The sequence below is a fragment of the Rhipicephalus sanguineus genome, chromosome 10 (assembly GCF_013339695.2).
Source record: "Rhipicephalus sanguineus isolate Rsan-2018 chromosome 10, BIME_Rsan_1.4, whole genome shotgun sequence".
In the NCBI taxonomy this organism is placed as follows: Eukaryota; Metazoa; Arthropoda; class Arachnida; order Ixodida; family Ixodidae; genus Rhipicephalus; species Rhipicephalus sanguineus.
In genome coordinates this window covers 137,626,254-137,643,210 of record NC_051185.1, presented here as the reverse complement: position 1 = coordinate 137,643,210, position 16,957 = coordinate 137,626,254, and the positions used below count along the sequence as shown (strand labels likewise).

General features: G+C 48.4%; 1 protein-coding gene across 1 annotated transcript in view; it reads left to right on the top strand.

The window, feature by feature from the left end:
• LOC119372487 (glucose dehydrogenase [FAD, quinone]) overlaps positions 1-16,957 on the top strand; it is a 551,903-nt gene that overhangs the window by 91,226 nt on the left and 443,720 nt on the right. The window lies entirely within an intron of this gene.

The window sequence follows — 16,957 nt, the reverse complement described above, 5'->3', positions numbered from 1 at the left end:
CACTGCAAAAGGGTTTCTACTAGGGGTGTGCGAATATTCGAAAGTTTCGAATATTCGTCGAATATTACATTCCAAATATTCGTATTCGATTCGAAAATCGTGTATTCGAAAAGTTTCGAATATTTGATAACATCGAATATTCGAAAAATTCGAATATGCGATACGATTATCATGCATACAATAACTCGTCTTCCACATTTCTGCTGCGTTCGTATCGCTAAAAACATTGCCGAGAAGAGCGATAAATATCGTAAGTACACGGAGGCACGATATCTGCCTGCGACGAGCGCCCGAATACGTATGATTTATTGCTGGTGCATTTCCGACGTGCAGCGCTGTTGGCGATCATGTAACCGTATATTTTTCAATATTATTCGGCCGTAACGTGCCGCACTACCACTCGTTCGCTATGCGGGACCACTTCTGAAGAAAGACAGCGACCCATGTGACTGGTGGCGGACTGTAGGCACCTTCAGATACCCCAGTCTGGCAAAGCTTTGCCCCATGTAACTCCCTATACCAGCCACTTCTGTTCCAAGCGAGCGTGCCTTTTCAGTGGCAGGGGGGGGGGGGAGGTGTTGTCTCTGTTACAAGGGAACGCCTGCTGCCTGGTCATGTGGAGCAACTCATATTTCTTCATGATAACATGTACTCATTACTTTCATTGTGCCGTGATATTTGCTTGTGTTGTGATGCGCATTGTGCTAGCCTGGACATTGTGTTCTGGAGATAGCAGTGTATGTTGTGTTGCCAGTCAGGCAGTTAATGTTTTTTTTTTTTTTCCGATAGCTACATGTTAAATAAAATATTGTTACTGTGGAGGCATTTTTCCTTTGATATTCGATATTCGATTCGATATTCGACGGTGGATATTCGTATTCGATTCGTATTCGAAAATTTTGATATTCGCGCACCCCTAGTTTCTACCGTATAATAGTGCTCATTCTAAAACTATCAAAAGAGGGATCGCCGTCACTTGTCTAGGTGCATCGTTAAAAAAATATTGTACCCACTTCGTGCAATCAAGTTTTTCCTCCCAAATTACACGCCTCTTGCGTTCAGGATATCCGGCATTAACAATTACTTCCGTGTGGGAGCAGCTGCTGCAGACAATAAAATACCCTCAGGGAAGGCGAAACAAGAAAGAAAAGAAAAGAATACAGGCAATTACGTACCTACATAAAATATCGCACAACTCAAAAGATGGCTGATCCCTCCGTCATAGGAATCGGTATAACACGAAAGTGAAACGTGTCGTCATAATAGTAGTTTATTGTTTATAGTGCATTAGTATATGAGAGCTTGTACAATGTCTACTGTTGTCTGGCAGATATAGCACCGCTTGATATGGACGCATCACACTCACGTTGACGCCTTGTGGCACATCTCCGTATACCGACGACTAACGCCTGTGATCATGATTTAACCCTTGCGGCGGCTGAAGCTCTTAGCATATATATTGACACCGCATATGGTCCCGCGCAAAGATGGCATCAACAAGCACATAATAAACAATGATACTCGATATGCACTCCTCAAAAGCGTCGTGAAATACGAAGAGAAACGCTACGCGCGTCGTGTCTTCCCGCTAGCCCGGCCGTTGCTGCTCACAGGGCGAGCGGGGAACGCGGGGAGACCGCGAGGCGAGCGTCGGAGAGCTATTTTTCGATATGGATGGATGATATGTTTGGGATAAAGCCGCCACCTCACGGTGTGTTAAACCGTTGACGAAATCAAACTTGTATTGCGAACACGCCGAATAAGATGGTCGTAGCAACGGCGCGGTTTTTTCGAGGCTGGTGCCACAGATGTCACCGCCCCGTTATAATGGGGACGCTGATAGCATCCATCCATCCATCCATCCATCCATCCATCCATCCATCCATCCATCCAAGAGCACTGCGAGAGGAAAGTGTGAAAGATAAAAGGCGCGTTCATATAGCCTCCATAATGTGTTTGGCGGTAGCTGACAATAAAGAAAAAAAAAGTTTGGCGGTAGCTGAGTGGGCTAAACGCCCGCCAGTTATCGTCGCTGACCAAGAGGTCATGGGTTCGACTCCCATCAACGGAACTTTTCTTATGTTTTTTTTTCTTTGCCATCTCATTGCGTTCATCTTGCGGACGTGCTTCCGTGACTGAAATACGTCATGAGTCTTGGTGGAACAGGCATAAAACACTTTCGTGTTAAAAAAAGTATTTCATTTCATTCATTTCGTTTATTGACCCTAAGGGCCCGAGAACGGGCATTACATAGGGGGGTATACAATACTTTGTACAGCAAATATACGGAAAAAGAAAAATGCAATAACAAGCAAACATAATGCAAATACAATGTAAAAAACATGGCTGATCCCTCCGTCATAGGAATCGGTATAACACGAAAGTGAAACGTGTCTTCACAGAAGTACTGCTTATTGTGTAGTGATATATGAGAGCTTGCACAATGTCTATTCGTGTTTGGCAGCTATAGCACCGTTTGACGTGAATGCACCCATGTTGACAGCATGTCTCTATCGCGACGACTAACGCCCATGATCATGATTAAACCGTTGTGGTAGCTGACGATGTGAACATATATCTGGACACAGCGAATCTTGAATCCCGCGTAAGGATGATATCAACAAGCTCATAATCAACACTGGTACCCGGTATGCACTTCTTCAAAGCGTCGTCAATTAAGGAGAGAAACGGCACGGTGTGCGCTTTCTAGTAATGGGTAGCCGACGCTTGTGCTCATGCATACATAACACACACTGCGCTTCAGGAACACGGGAGGTAGAGGTTCGTAGCCTGAGCCGCAAACGCGTGCGTCCCGCTGGCCTCTGTCTCTCAGGCGCTGCTCTCGCTCCACCAAGGCACGACATTCGCCCGTCGAAATCGCGTTCTTTCTGCAACGCGTGTTGCAGCAGTTTTGTTAGTCGGTGCTCTCGCAATTGAAGCAGTCGGCGGCGGAGAAATCCCTTTGGTGCACGTGGAAGCTACACTACTCCGACGAGCCGACGCACGCTAACACGAAGCCAAAGGTGAAGAACGTAACTGCGTCAAGGGTGCCTCGACGACGCCAGCGCGGCCAGTCTACCTCTCTGGTATCGAGACGCTTTAACCATGACCTCTGATATCGCTTGCAATCTCGGAGTAAGCGCTAGTAAGTGTCGATCGTGAAGCATTACCTCTTTTCACATCTCACAGAGGGCGGCACCGCCCAGCTCCGCCCGCCGCGAAAGAGAGTGTGAAAGATATAAGGCGCGTTCGCGCTGCATCTAGCATCTCCCGACTTAGCTTAGTCGGTAGAGCATCGGGCGCTTGCCGTCGCGGCCGCAACGTCGTGGGTTCGATTCCCAGCGGGGTGTCTTTTTCTTGGTTTTTTTTCTTTCACAGCAGTTGGTGTCCATTTTATCAACGTCATATCCGTGACGGCTGTACTTGGTGGACCCCGGCATAAAACACTTTCGTGTTAAAAAGGCAAACACAGTTCAGTAATGCAAGGTCGGGTAGAGTGCAATAGTTGCGACCAATATAAAGTACAATCTAGCAAAAAAAATAAATAGAATAAACGAAAATCTGGAATGAGACAATACATATAACACACAGAATGAAAATACATAGAGTAAATGAAAATGTGGAATCGGACAATTCAGCTAGTTATGGAATGACTGCTCACTAAGGTAAGATAGTAGGGCTGATTGGAAACTAGTAAATTTAATGTTTGCAATGGTACGCGGAAGGGCGTTCCACTCGTTTATGGACAACACCAAAGGAGAGTGTAAGTATTTTTCAGTGCGCGCCAACAGTGGGCGTACCTTGTGATCGTGGTCACATCGGGCCGAAATGTTTACGGCTGGATGGATGAATTTGAGTGAAAAGGACTGTAGCTAAAGTAAATGCTGTGAAAGAAGGACAATCTCGAATATTTTCTGCGTGTTGCGAGCGGTAAAATGCCAAGAGTTGTTTTTATGGGTGAGACACTGTGAAAACGTGAATAGCAGGAAGCAATAAACCTAGCGGCTTTGCTTTGAATTGACTCCAGCATGTCAGTAAGGTATGCTTGATGCGGATGCCATATGTTAGAAGCATACTCTGTGGATGGTTTAATGAGTGAATTAAATGCCTGAAGTTTAGTGACTGAAGTAGCCAGACGTAGGCGGCGTTTTAAAATGCCAAGCTTACGAAATGCTTTGTTGGTAATTAATTCCACATGATTGTTCCATTTAGGATTGCAATGCGGGATAACACCTAAGTATTTAATGGACGATACCATTTCAACGGGAGAGTTGTTGATGAGGTATATATTCGAGATTTGATTGGCATCTCGACCGAATTTAACATGCTTGGTCTTTTCAGCGTTAATTTTCATTTGCCATTTGCTACACCATTGGGAAAGTGTCGTTAAGTCCGATTTCAGGGTTGAAATGTCGTTCTGATTGGCTATTTCTTTATATATTACGCAGTCATCAGCGAAAAGTCGTACGGTAGACTGCATGTTAATTGATATGTCGTTGATATAGATTAGAAATAACAGCGGCCCTAAAACTGACCCTTGTGGAACTCCCGACTTGACCTGCGTCTGTTTGGATATGTAGGCGTCGATATTAACACACTGAAATCTTTCAGTCAGAAAGCCTTCAATCCACTGAAATGTTTTTTTTATCAAGCCGGAGACTACGTAGTTTTGTTAGAAGACGTTGATGAGGGACGCGATTAAACGCTTTAGAAAAATCAATAAAAATTGCATCGATTAACAATGACCTATTGATGAAGTTGTGTAAATCGGTAACTAGCTCAAACAGCTGAGTGTTGCAGGATTTACGTTTCTGAAAGCCATGTTGGTTTTCGAAAAGTAGCTTATTGGATTGAAGGTGAGACATTATGTGGCTGTATAAGATATGTTCGAGCATCTTACAACAATGGGATGTCAGAGAAATAGAACGGTAATTGTTAGCGATGTACTTGTCGCCAGATTTAAAGCAAGGAATGACATTCGCAATTTTCCAGTCATCAGGAAGGCACCCAGAATCCAGTGACTGCTGAAATATTAGAGATAACAGGTAGGATGATTTGTCTGACGTCAGCTTCAAAAGATTTGCGCTGATACCGTCCGGACCCGGACAAGTTTTGCACGGTAGTCTCTCTATAGCGCGTGCTACGCAGGTTTCTGTCATCGTAATGGGTTGAAAATCGTGCAAAATTGCATCCAGTGGAGGCATCGGTAATTGTAACGGTAATTCTTCGGGAAAAACGGAAGCGAAATGCTGATTGAAAATTTCGGCAGATTGCTCTACCGACTGTAAAATACTATTTTCACGTTTGAGCTGTACGCTCGTTTGCTTCTCGTTCGGGTTTATAATCCGCCAAAATTTGCCAGGGTCGGTCGTCATTAGATTGGGTAGAGTGTAGTTAAAGTATTTGTTTTTAGAATCATTTATTGAGAATATTGCTAACTTTGACAGCTCTCTGTAGTCCGCCCAGTCTAAATCATTGTTTGACCTCGAAGCTTTTCTAAACGCCCGTTTCTTTTTGTTAATAGCTCTGTTCACGTCACGAGTAAACCAGGGATCATCTGCTTTACACGAGAGAGTTAATTTTGGCACGCAGTAATCTTCCAGTTCCTTAAGGAAGCTTTTAAATAAAGACCAGTTGTCGTTAACTGATCGTTTAGCGAAATCGTGAAGGTAACCAGTCACAAATTCCGCGAACATGTGGTTCATTTTGGTAATGTTTGCGCGAGCATAGTTAAGAATCATTTTGGTTTCTTTTGGTTCCCTAGGGCGTGGTACTTCTAGAGTGCAGTGTACGGCCTTGTGATCACTTATTTCCTCAAGAACAAGAGCGCTTCCGTATTCAGGATGGTTTGTTAGTATCAGATCAAGAATATTTTCGCCTCGGGTTGTTTTACCAATTGCGACAGGTTATGAAAGTGCACCGTATGGAGAAAATGAAGCAATTCTTGGCGATTACTGTTACCCAGAACAGAAGATGCCAGCCAATCTATAGATGGATAATTGAAATCGCCGGCCAAGAGCAGTAAGGCATTTGGGAACTTATTTGTGAATAACAGAGAGCTGAGCTAGTTGGTAAGTATTCATTCTAAATAAAGCGTGCCCTTACAGAAGTAACTGAATGTTTACAGAAGTAAATGAATTGATATAGGAGAGTTTGCACAATGTATATTGATGTCTGGCAGCTATAGCACCGTTTACCGTGTGCTTAGCTTTAGGTGCACGTTAATGAACTCCAGGTGGTCGAAATTTCCGGAGCCCTCCACTACGGCGTCCCTCATAATCACATCGTGGATTTGGGACGTTAAACCCCAGCTATAATTATTATTTTATAGTACCGTTTAACGTGGATGCACCCACTTCGATGATTGGTGGTATATCTCCATCCCTACGACTAACGTCCATCAGCTACCACAAGGGTTTGTTTAATCAATTACCATGGACTAACGTCCATGTTAAATGATTAAACAAACCCTTGCGGTAGCTGTAGTAGTTAACGGTGAAAGCGTAATCAGAGAACGAGGTGTGATAGGCAGAAGAGCGTGGCATATTGGACGCTGAACTTGGTTGCCATCCCGCGGCATGTTAAAATGTGATTGAACACCACGGCCGGACTAGAGGGAAACGCAAAGTACATCCTGCCGCCCCGGTAGCCCGGCCACGATTTTTCTCGGGGCGAGCGCGTCAGCGGTGAACGCCGTGTTACAGCCAGGTGAGGCAGGCGCGCGTCGCAGAGCTATTTTAGGGAAGCACCTTAAAGGGGCCCTGCAACACCTTTCTTAGTTATATTGGAATAGTCTCATTATTGACGTATGACTCTTCACGAGTCATATGCCGCAAAAATTTTTCGAATCCGTCAAGTCTAAGTGGTGTTACCAAATTATAGAGATCACGTTCCGCAGCTTTCTCCCTCAACTCAACGCCGCGAGCGCGCGGAAAGCTAGGCAGCGAGTCGAGGGAGGCAGCGCAGAGGAGCGAGGCTCCGCCCAAGAGCGCCGGCGGAGATTTTTTTCTTCATTTTTTTCTCTCTGACGTCTGGGCGCAACCACGTGGTCTGTGCCGCCACTTCCGGTCGGCTTGCGTCGTTCTCGTCGAGCGGAGCCGATCGCACTGTGTATCGCGCGTGCTTGAAAACTGCGCGTCGGTTTGGTAATGTTGGGTGTGCACCTCGAACGCCGTAGTGTTTTCATCGCTCTGCCAACCATGGAAGCAAACCTGCGCGCTCGTTTGGAACGAATGACAGCTGAGATCGGTTTTGGCCCATACTCCGATACACCGCCTCGTAAGACGGCACTGGCACACGACCCCGAAGCGCCGCCATTACCGGACGCCAGCATTGTTATCGGAGACACGCTGCGCCCGTGCCTCGGTCGGTCGTGAGAACGTGCCGACGATGCAGTTCTCAGCTGACGAGGCAACACTCGAACGGCTGCCACTCTCAACGGCAACCGGCGATGGTCAAAAGCACAGAAATATTCACGTTTTCGGCACTGCGCATGGCGAAGAAAACGGAACCACGCAACTACGAGCAGACGAGCTGTCGGTGAGACCGGAAGTGCTAATATTAATGTTTGTTCGGTGTTTTTAACGCGATAACAGAATATAAAAATACATATTATCTACTTATTGAACTCAAAATTAACAACGAAAGTAATAATGAGGGTGTTATCGTGATTATAACATAAGCCAATGGTGGAACTGCCGACAATCGCGTCATATTTTGCGGACTAATACATCATTTGTCGAGAGAAGAGGGAGCGATTTTCAGCTGACTGAGAATTTATTGTAAATTCCAGGCCGTGCGCATCGCTGTAATATTTGGCTCGCGTGTTCTCGGGAGCCTCGACTACCGATCGGCAGCGCTTTTTGAGCATGCTCGAAAAGTGTTGCAGGGCCCCTTTAAGGCGGCACCCGTTGGTCCCTCGTAGTCATAGTAGTCGTAGTGCGTAACCAGTCTTACGCTTTGACCTCCAAGGTGGTGCCGGTGGGAGATTTTTCCTATGCGTTGTTGAACAATAAAAAATTCGCAGCGTGCGCGTTAACTAAAAGCCGAATTCTTCTGTCTCTCATTCCCCATTAGCAGCCATTGGCATGTTCCAGTAGGAAACGTTAGTAGAAGTAGAAGTGTAAGTGTTAGCTAAAAGCCGACTTCTTCTGTCTCTCATTCCCATTAGCAGCCATTGTGTACCTCCAAGGTAGTACCTGGTGAGATTTCTCCTGTGCGTGAATAAACAATAAAAATTTTGTTCAAAACGCCGTTGATTGATGAAATAAACCAACGAAAGACGCCAGATATTTTGTAAAAGCAAAACGAAAGAACGCCAGATGTTTCTAAAGCAAAACGAAAAGACGCCAGCTGCTTAACGAAAGACGCCAGATGTTTTCTAAACCAATGGTTTTCTAAACAATGAAAATTCACAGCGTACATGTAAAATTAAAGTGAGCTGCAAGTCGTCACAATTCATCGAACCTTTAGAATAAACGCGCCCGATCTCACGTCGGTGATGATGTACTGGGCAGAATTCACGGAAGATTCACGGTTTACCGATGAACCTCCGTAGCTTCGCCCACTCATCATCATTCACTCCGTGGATGTGCTGTGATTTTTGATTTTGGATTAGCGTGATGCTATGAGCGAGGCCGACGCTTTTACGACGCTTGGTCTAAGATCGCCACCTCGCGGTGTGTTAAGGCATTGACAAAATTGAACTTCTATTGAAAACGCGCCGAATTGTTGCAAATTGAAAACGCCCCGAACGTCTTGCAGGTGCTAATCGCGGGGGCCACAGTAATGACGACTTACTTTGCTTTACCGCTCCCAGAGGGCAACACCACCCCGCCGACCGGGAGAGTGGTAGATATAAAAGGCGCGTTTGTAAAGCCTCTCGAGTCTGTGGCCGTGGCGCAGTGGATAGCGTGCCCGGCATCTAGCTGTTGTTGCGTACCGAGCGGTCGTAGGTTCGATGCCCGTTGATGGAACAAATTTTTTCTACGTCATTTCCGTGCCGGAAATACGTCACTGAAGTCTTGGTGGACCCCGGCATAAAACACTTTCGTGTTAAAAGACAGGGCGTGCAAACACGGACACAAGAAAGAAGTCAGGACACCACAAACGCCGTGGTTTGTGGTGTCCTGACTTCTTTCTTGTGTCCCTTCTTGCACGCCCTGTCTTTTTAGAATGAATACTTATTCGTGGCTTGTTCAAGGGCGTCATTAAAAAGATTCACGAACTCGGACTGGCTCTCAGGAGGTCGGTAGCATGAACCAATAACGCAGTGCACGTTGCTATGACTCGTAACTACCCAAATCATTTCAAGCGGTGAGTCGATAGGAATAATAGACGGTTGCAACTCTTGTTTGACAGGAATTATCACGCCCCCTCCCCGCGACCTCTTCCGGCCTTTGCGAAAAACAGCGAATTTCTTTGGCAGCGATAGTTCATTATCTGCAATATGCTCAGTGAGCCACGTTTCAGTGCCGATAAGGATATCAGCATCGCATGTTCGAATCAGTATCTTTGTGGCATCAACCTTGTTAAGTAGGCTTCGAAGGTTTGCCAGTAACAATGACACTTTATGTGCAGGAGGTCTGCAGTTAGCCACTTCGGCTGGTCATTTTTGCGAAGATTGTCTTTCCTTAGATACGACAACGACAGAATCAGACGAAGAGTCGTCGAAGAATCAGACGAAGAATCAGACGAAGATGCCATTTTGCATGTGTAGTGTGTTAAAACGGAGCGCTTTTTTGCGGTTTTGCTTGGCGAAGTCACGAAGCTTTTTACGTGCTTGCTGTATCTTAAGTCAAAAGTCTTCTTCCAGCCATACTCTTGCTGATGCTAGGTTCTTTGGCTTGAATGCATTGCGCAGAGCTTGAGTTTTTTATTTGTAGTTCAGAAACTTAATGATAATGGGGCGATTGAAACCGCTCCGGCGTTGGCCAATCCTATGGGCCCGTTCGATGTCTCTGAGGGTCAGTTTAAGGTGAGCGGAGAAGAATTCCTTCACAATGCTCTGTCTTTTCATAGCCTTCATTTTCTGATTCAGAAAGGCCCTTGAGAAGCAAGTTGTTTCTGCGCATTCTGTTGTTCATATCTTCTACAACATCACCGAGTTCTTCATTTGCTCTGGCTATGTTCTACTTGACTTCTTTTATCGAGTTTCTCATTCCCTCGCAGTTGGATTCGATTTGACCAATACCGCCCAACGTGCTCTCAATGACTGTTACCCGAGTTTCAATGCCTGTTACGTCTTGTTGAATTTTTTTCAGTAGTTCCATGGTTTCAGCATCGCATACGTTAACCAAGGACAGAACATCATCAATCTTGGGACCAGGGTTAGCCTCCACATCTCCGGCACAAAGCAAGAACAAAGCGAAAGGTACTGATAGTAACAGGCACGGTCTAAGGCAAAATAGGCGAACAAGGTTTGCTTCGCAGTTGAACCAACTATTACGAGCTCTTTCTCGCTGACTGCGGGCGAGGAAAGAGCCAATCCGAGCGCGATATGTGGTAACATCAGCACCCATCACGCATCAAAACATAAGACACTAAAAACAGTGTAAGCAGGGGATCAGCGGCCAAAAATAAAACCAAGAACAGCAGGCTAGAAAAGTTCGAATGCCTACCTATAACCAGAAAACAATCGTCGATTCAGACACTTTGCTTGCTGGCCGCGAAATCCCAATCTGTTGTTGCTTGGAGCACCGTTTTTAATGCTGCGGTGGCGCTCTCGTCGTCGTGACGTTGAAGGCCAGTCACAGCAGTGGATCCTTGCAGCTCAACAGATAGCTTGATAGCTTGAAGCAGCGCCGAGTCACCCGAGATCGACGCTATCCAGGCAGCAGCAACCAGGCAATGCTATAACCAGAAAACAATCGTCGATTCAGACACTTTGCTTGCTGGCCGCGAAATCCCGTTCGCGGCCAGCAATCAACGATGACCAGAATCAGAAATCAACGCGGCGAGAAATCAACGTTGACTCCGTATCATCAAAATACGGAGTCAACGTTGTGTTTTTTTCTGCCCCTCACAAGCTGTCTCAAGTTTGTTCGCTTGTAGACAGCGTGCCCGAGTTGTGTGACGAGACACAGGAACAGGTTCACTAATTGCCAGTCTCAGGTCGTTTGTGAAATCCCGCTCACTTGCGGACGGAAATACATCGGCCAAATGGGCCGATCTTTTAATGACAGGGCTCTAAAGCACACGTTGAATGTGTAAGACAAGTCAGGAGGGCACTTGGCAGACCACTGCCGCAGGTGTGGTTGTGCGCCAGAATTTCAGAGAAGCAGTTTTAGATGCGAAGCAGCTTTTGCTAGGGGCTGTGTCCGTCCTTCCATTGGCGACCGTCCGCTCGGGAACTATGTCTGTTGGCACGCACTAGCACGTTCGGGCGTGTGTAAGGGGCTGGGTAAGACGCTGTGACCTCTCCCCCTTACACTCTCTCAGCAATCAGTCGACTCTCCAGCGTCGCTCACCCACCTGCGCTCTCCAGTAGGCGGTTGCCTCCAAGCTAGAGGAAGAGCTGGCTGGTATGCTTATTGTCTACACGGACGGCTCAGTCCTCCCAGCTATAGGCTCCGCCACGGCCGCCTGCGTCATGCCAGCCCTTGCTAGAACGGCCTCCTGTCGTCTCCCCTTTGATGCCTGCTCCAACGCCGCACAGATGGTCGGTCACCCTCCCCCCCCCCCCACCATGTGTCCCGTGGCTGTCGCGTGCGACTCACGAGCCGCACTGCAGGCCGTGGCGAAACCGGAACGGTGGGAGGAGGGCTTCGGAACTCAACCGCTGGTCACCAAGCTGCATGCCCTCCTCGCCAGTGGCGTCGATGTCTTCCTGCATTGGGTCCCATCTCCTGTGGATATTCAGGGAAATGAGCAAGCAGACGCACTGGTGAAGGAGGCGCATCACTCTACCGTCGCTGTCTGCAGTGCTGTGGTCGCCTCAGACTATTCGAGGCTGTACCCTGAGGCGGCAGTTGCTACGCTGCCACCCCGACGAACTTGCGGCCAGGCTGGAACCTCCGACCCGGCTGCCTGACAGGGGCCTCTCCAGGAGGGAGCGGTCCCTTCTACTGCGTCTACGCATCGGCTGCTCCTGGCCAGCGGCACGACGTCATCGGCTAGGCAGAGCTTCGTCACCTGCGTGCAGTGCGTGTGAGGCAGACGAAACAATTGCTCACCTGTTGTGTGTGTGCCCAGCGCTTCAAGCACGACGAGCTGCCTTGCTCGCCTCACTCCGTCGTCAGGGTATTCCCGCGGCTACACAGAGGGACCTCCTATTCCCTGCACAGCACCACACCCAGGTTTTCAAGGCGGTTCTTCGCTTCCTTGAGGGCACTGGACTGGCCAACCGTAGCCGCCGCCGCGTCCTCGGTCATGGACAGCCTTCCTCCTGTCCTTCTCCTCCCTCTTCTCAACTTTATCTCCTTTTCCCCCTTTCCCCTACAGGCGCTGAGCCGTGCTCCCAATTAGGATTGCAGAAGTTGCGCATTTTACTTTTCTCAAGCTCTCCTCCTCCTCAGCAATCATGTGATGGCAACGGGGAACGATATTCCGCAGACGCGGCATGAACCAACGCATTGTATCCTAGTTAGAACGCGCTAGCGCGTTCGGGCCTGTGTAAGGGGCTGGGTAAGACGCTGTGGTCTCTCCCCCTTACGCTCTCTCAGCAATCATGTGATGGCGTCGGGGAACGAGATTCCGCAGACGCGCGATGAACCCACGTGCACCCGCGCGGCGTGGCGATCAACCCGCGTGCCGTGCTCCAACAAGAGTTCGCGACGAGTAGCAACAACAGCAACTACAGTAAATTCATGGTGTGCTCCACTTGCATGGACGCGTTAGCATCGGGCAGATGTGTGCCCGTGATGAACGGAACTTTGGGTCGACCCATGCGCTAGAGCTGTGCACGGGCCGTATTTCCGAGCCCGAGCCCGGCCGGGGCCCGCTGACTTTGTCGAAGGCCCGCCCGAGCCCGACGACAAAGGGCTGCGAGCCAGCCCGGCCCGGCCCGACGTAAGAAAACACAATCCCGGGCCCGGCCCGGCCCGGCTTATTGAAGGTTCGTGGCGAAAACAAAACATCGTTTTCCGGTAATTTGGCATTTTATTGAGCATATCAAATATGATGAAACGACACACGACGAACAGTCTCTATTACACAGATTACCAAATACAAGTAGACGGCCTCATGCCAGCAACAATGGAGTTCGCTCGCCAAAGCCGTCACGTGTATGGGGTATGCCCATACAAGCGTCAGCTTGCACGAAGGCGATCTACGTCGGGTCGCTCGTCGCTGTCACGCGCATTTTCACTGATATTGGATTTGGCCTTAAATCTAACGCGAACAGTCACGTGGCGCCGTCACCAGCTGAGGTGGTGTTACTTCTCTGTTTGTCGGAGTGCAACAGAGGCAGTGCTTTACCTGCTCCCCTTTTGTTTAAAGTAGCGAATGGAAAGGAGAAGCGGTAAAGGGCGGTCGCGGAAAAGGCGCCGTCTGCGTGCTGGAAAACAATTCCCGCTCATTCTCTATATTTCGGGCTTGAGTCGGGCTTTGCGCCGGGCCCGAGCCCGGCCCGATAAAACTCCATGTAGCCCGAGTCCGGCCCGGGCCCGAGGTGAAAACACGTCGGCCTGCCCGAGCCCGGCCCGCGGGCCGGGTCGGGCTCGGGCTTTCGGGCTACCCGGGGCCCGTGCACACCTCTACCATGCGCTGCTTCGCATCTCCGCATGGTTTCCTTTAGTGGGAGATGGTGTAATGTTTATAGAAGAGCGAGCAACAAATTGGAGAGAGAAATAATGGAGGCCTTTCTTATCAACAAAGCTGGTGATCAATGTGTTAGTGAACCTTCCTTATTTCTCTCCAAAGATGAGATGGCGTTTTTGGAAGGCCATGTATCAGCAACATTTATGTTTTAAGTTTTAATTACACAGGGCTGCGTTTCATTTGTTGATCATCTTCTGTATGACAGAGCACCCTCGTTGTTGCGGTTGCTGTGGGTTCATCCTCTTTTCCAGCTGCCACGTTTTAGTCGCCGTAATATCTTACTTTCTGTGCTGATTGGGAGGAACATACGGAATGCAGTGTTTTAACTAGATGTGTGCACTTACATGTTAAACTGTGATAATGTGTCTTTAAGTGTATTTCGGCAATTGGCATGCGCGTCAGTGTAAACTGTGTTTGCTATTCCGGTTGTTAACTGTGCGTCGATTCAAGTTTTGTTATGAGACAGCATTCATGATTGGTGCTATTAGTGGTTTCGTGAGCGTGGCCTCTCGACGCTGGTGACATGTGACACTATAAAGAACGCACTTTCATTAAATAAAGCTCACTTAGTAGTCAGCACTCGTCCTGTGGTTAATGTGTGTTTCGTACCGTCGTTCGTGCTGTTCTATTTTACAAATGTAGCACCAACTTGCCCAGACAATGTATCTGCTAATATATAATACCACGCGTGTTGAGTGCTTTATTTTGATGTGTTCCGGTTTCACCCGCAAAGACTGTTAGCAACGCTCGGTGCAGACCACACCGCAGCGTTTGAGAAGCTCCGTGATTGTTTAATATCGGTCTGTTAAGATTATCCGCAGGACGCGAATAGTCAAGTTCATTTGAGAGCTTACGCGAGCAAAAGCTATGGGCTCGAATGTTCGATGCCGCATATATAAATGCCGATATACCTCGCCGTAGATCAGATTACTTCACGGCCGACGACTGCTGACGCCGCTATCAGTTTACAGTGTGCATTGCTTGCACGTTGTATTTTCTTTTTCCGAGCACAAGCTCGTACCAAATAGTTTAATCTTGAACACGCTGCCTGATGCCGCCTTCGTCAACGTCACGACGATGTGGCATCTGGTGGAGGTGCTGCTTCGTCCATGATCCGGATGCCCCCGCGAAACTTGAACCCAAGCCCAAGCCGCGAAGAAGACGCTACTAACAACCCCGATCATGGAACTAGCCGCAGGCAGAAGGGACTACAGCCAGAGTACGGGCTCCTTCCGGAAAACACCAGGCAAACCAACACCCTGACTTCGACCACAGTGACGATGATAGCCCCAGTGCCGCCTGCATCGATCCTGCTGCGGCAGCCCAGGGAGCCGCCAACATTCCGCGGTACATCACTCGAAGACCTGGAAACCTGGCTTGGAAACACACTACAGTGTCGCGGCCTTTAACATCTGGAACACCGAAGACAAGCCGCGTCATGTCTACTTCTACCTGGAAGACGCGGCAAGAACCTAGTTTGAGAATCGAGTCCTCACTTCAAACCTGGGATCTCTTCCGCATCCCATTCCTGGACACGTTCACAAGCGGCGTCCGTAAGGAAAGGGCTGCTTCTTGGCTGGCGACACGGGTGCAGCTACCCAACGAAATGTCACTATCTTAGCGCAGGAGACGACCCGAGTTTTCCGCCAGGCCAACGCTGCGATGCCCGAAGACAAAAAAGTTCGCCTGCTTATTTATTTACTTTACCGTCAGGGCCAAGTGGCATTACAAAGGGGGTTCGGTTACAGAAAATTCATTGAACAGGAACAAAAAGCAGTGAATACAGTAGGATCATACAAGTGAAACTGGTATGATGCAGTGTTAGTTAATATATACAGCTCTAATACATCACAGAACATAATTATACATTGTTAGCTAATACAACAAAAAAGAACATGGCTCGTCCCTCTGTCATAGGAATCGGTATAACACGAAAGTGAAACGTGTCTTCACAGACGTAGTTGAGCGTTTGTTGTGCATTCTTTCGCCCCGAGGGCGAAGGAATGAATGCTGCAGCAACAAATTGTATTGTCACGCGAAGAACAGCAAGCAGCTCGAAAGTTGCAACGCGCTGCTCAAGCAGAAAGGACGCACAGAACGAACATACACAAGATGAGAAGCGAACTGTCACATTTTCCGCGTGAGCACCGCGCTCCTTTCGCAAACGCGGCCGCTGCAGTGAGCCAAGTGACCTTCGTACTCTCAACGCAACACGTTGCCCCGCCACGGTGGTCTAGTGGTTATGGCGCTCGACTGCTGAGCCGAAGGTCGCGGGATCGAATCCCGGCCGCGGCGGCTGCATTTCGATGGAGGCGAAAATGTTTGAGGCTCGTGTACTTAGATTTAGGTGCACGTTAAAGAACCCCAGGCGGTCAAAATTTCCGGAGCCCTCCACTACGGCGTCTCTCATAATCATATCTTGGTTTTGGGACGTTAAACCCCAGATATTATTATCAACGCAAGACGTAAGAACCACCGCTATCACGAGATAAGCGCACGCACAAGCGACCACGCCCTGTAGAGGCGCGGGCGCTCGTCGCAACGGCGGCGACTTTTAAAGCGCGCTCTTCGAGCCCTTCGCGTCATCTCGCTAGTGATAACGAAAACACGCTGTAACACCGATCTCTGAGTACCGCCACCGGCAAATGGTGTATATAAATAGCTCGCCAGTAGTAATGCGAAGAACGCACCGTCCGTGGCCGAATCGTTTCGCGCTGCGCGCTGCGGAGCGAGAGGTCGTAAGTTCAATTACCGGTGACGGAACTCTTCTGCTTTTTTTCTTTGCCCACTGTTAGTATTTATATTTTACAACGTCATATCCGTGACAGAAATAAGTCAGTGGAGCCGTGGTGAACCCCGGCATAAACCACTTTCGTGTTAAAAAGCCTAATCATACAATGCTGGCTAATAGTAATGAGGCTGACAGACAATAATGGCAAGGAAGGTATAGGAGATATTATTAGTAGTAAATGTAAAGTAAATGTGAGGAAAGAAAAGTGGACGAAAAGATAACTTGCCGCGGGCAGGGACCGAACCTGCAACCTTCGCATAACGCGTCCGATGCTCTACCAACTGAGATACCGCGGCGGCCATCCCCCCGTCCACTTTATGGGATATATATATATACATTTAAACGTGGGAGTGTCCGTGAGCGCCGCCAGTTGCCATGACGGCGAGTGTGGAACACTCTTTTTCTGCT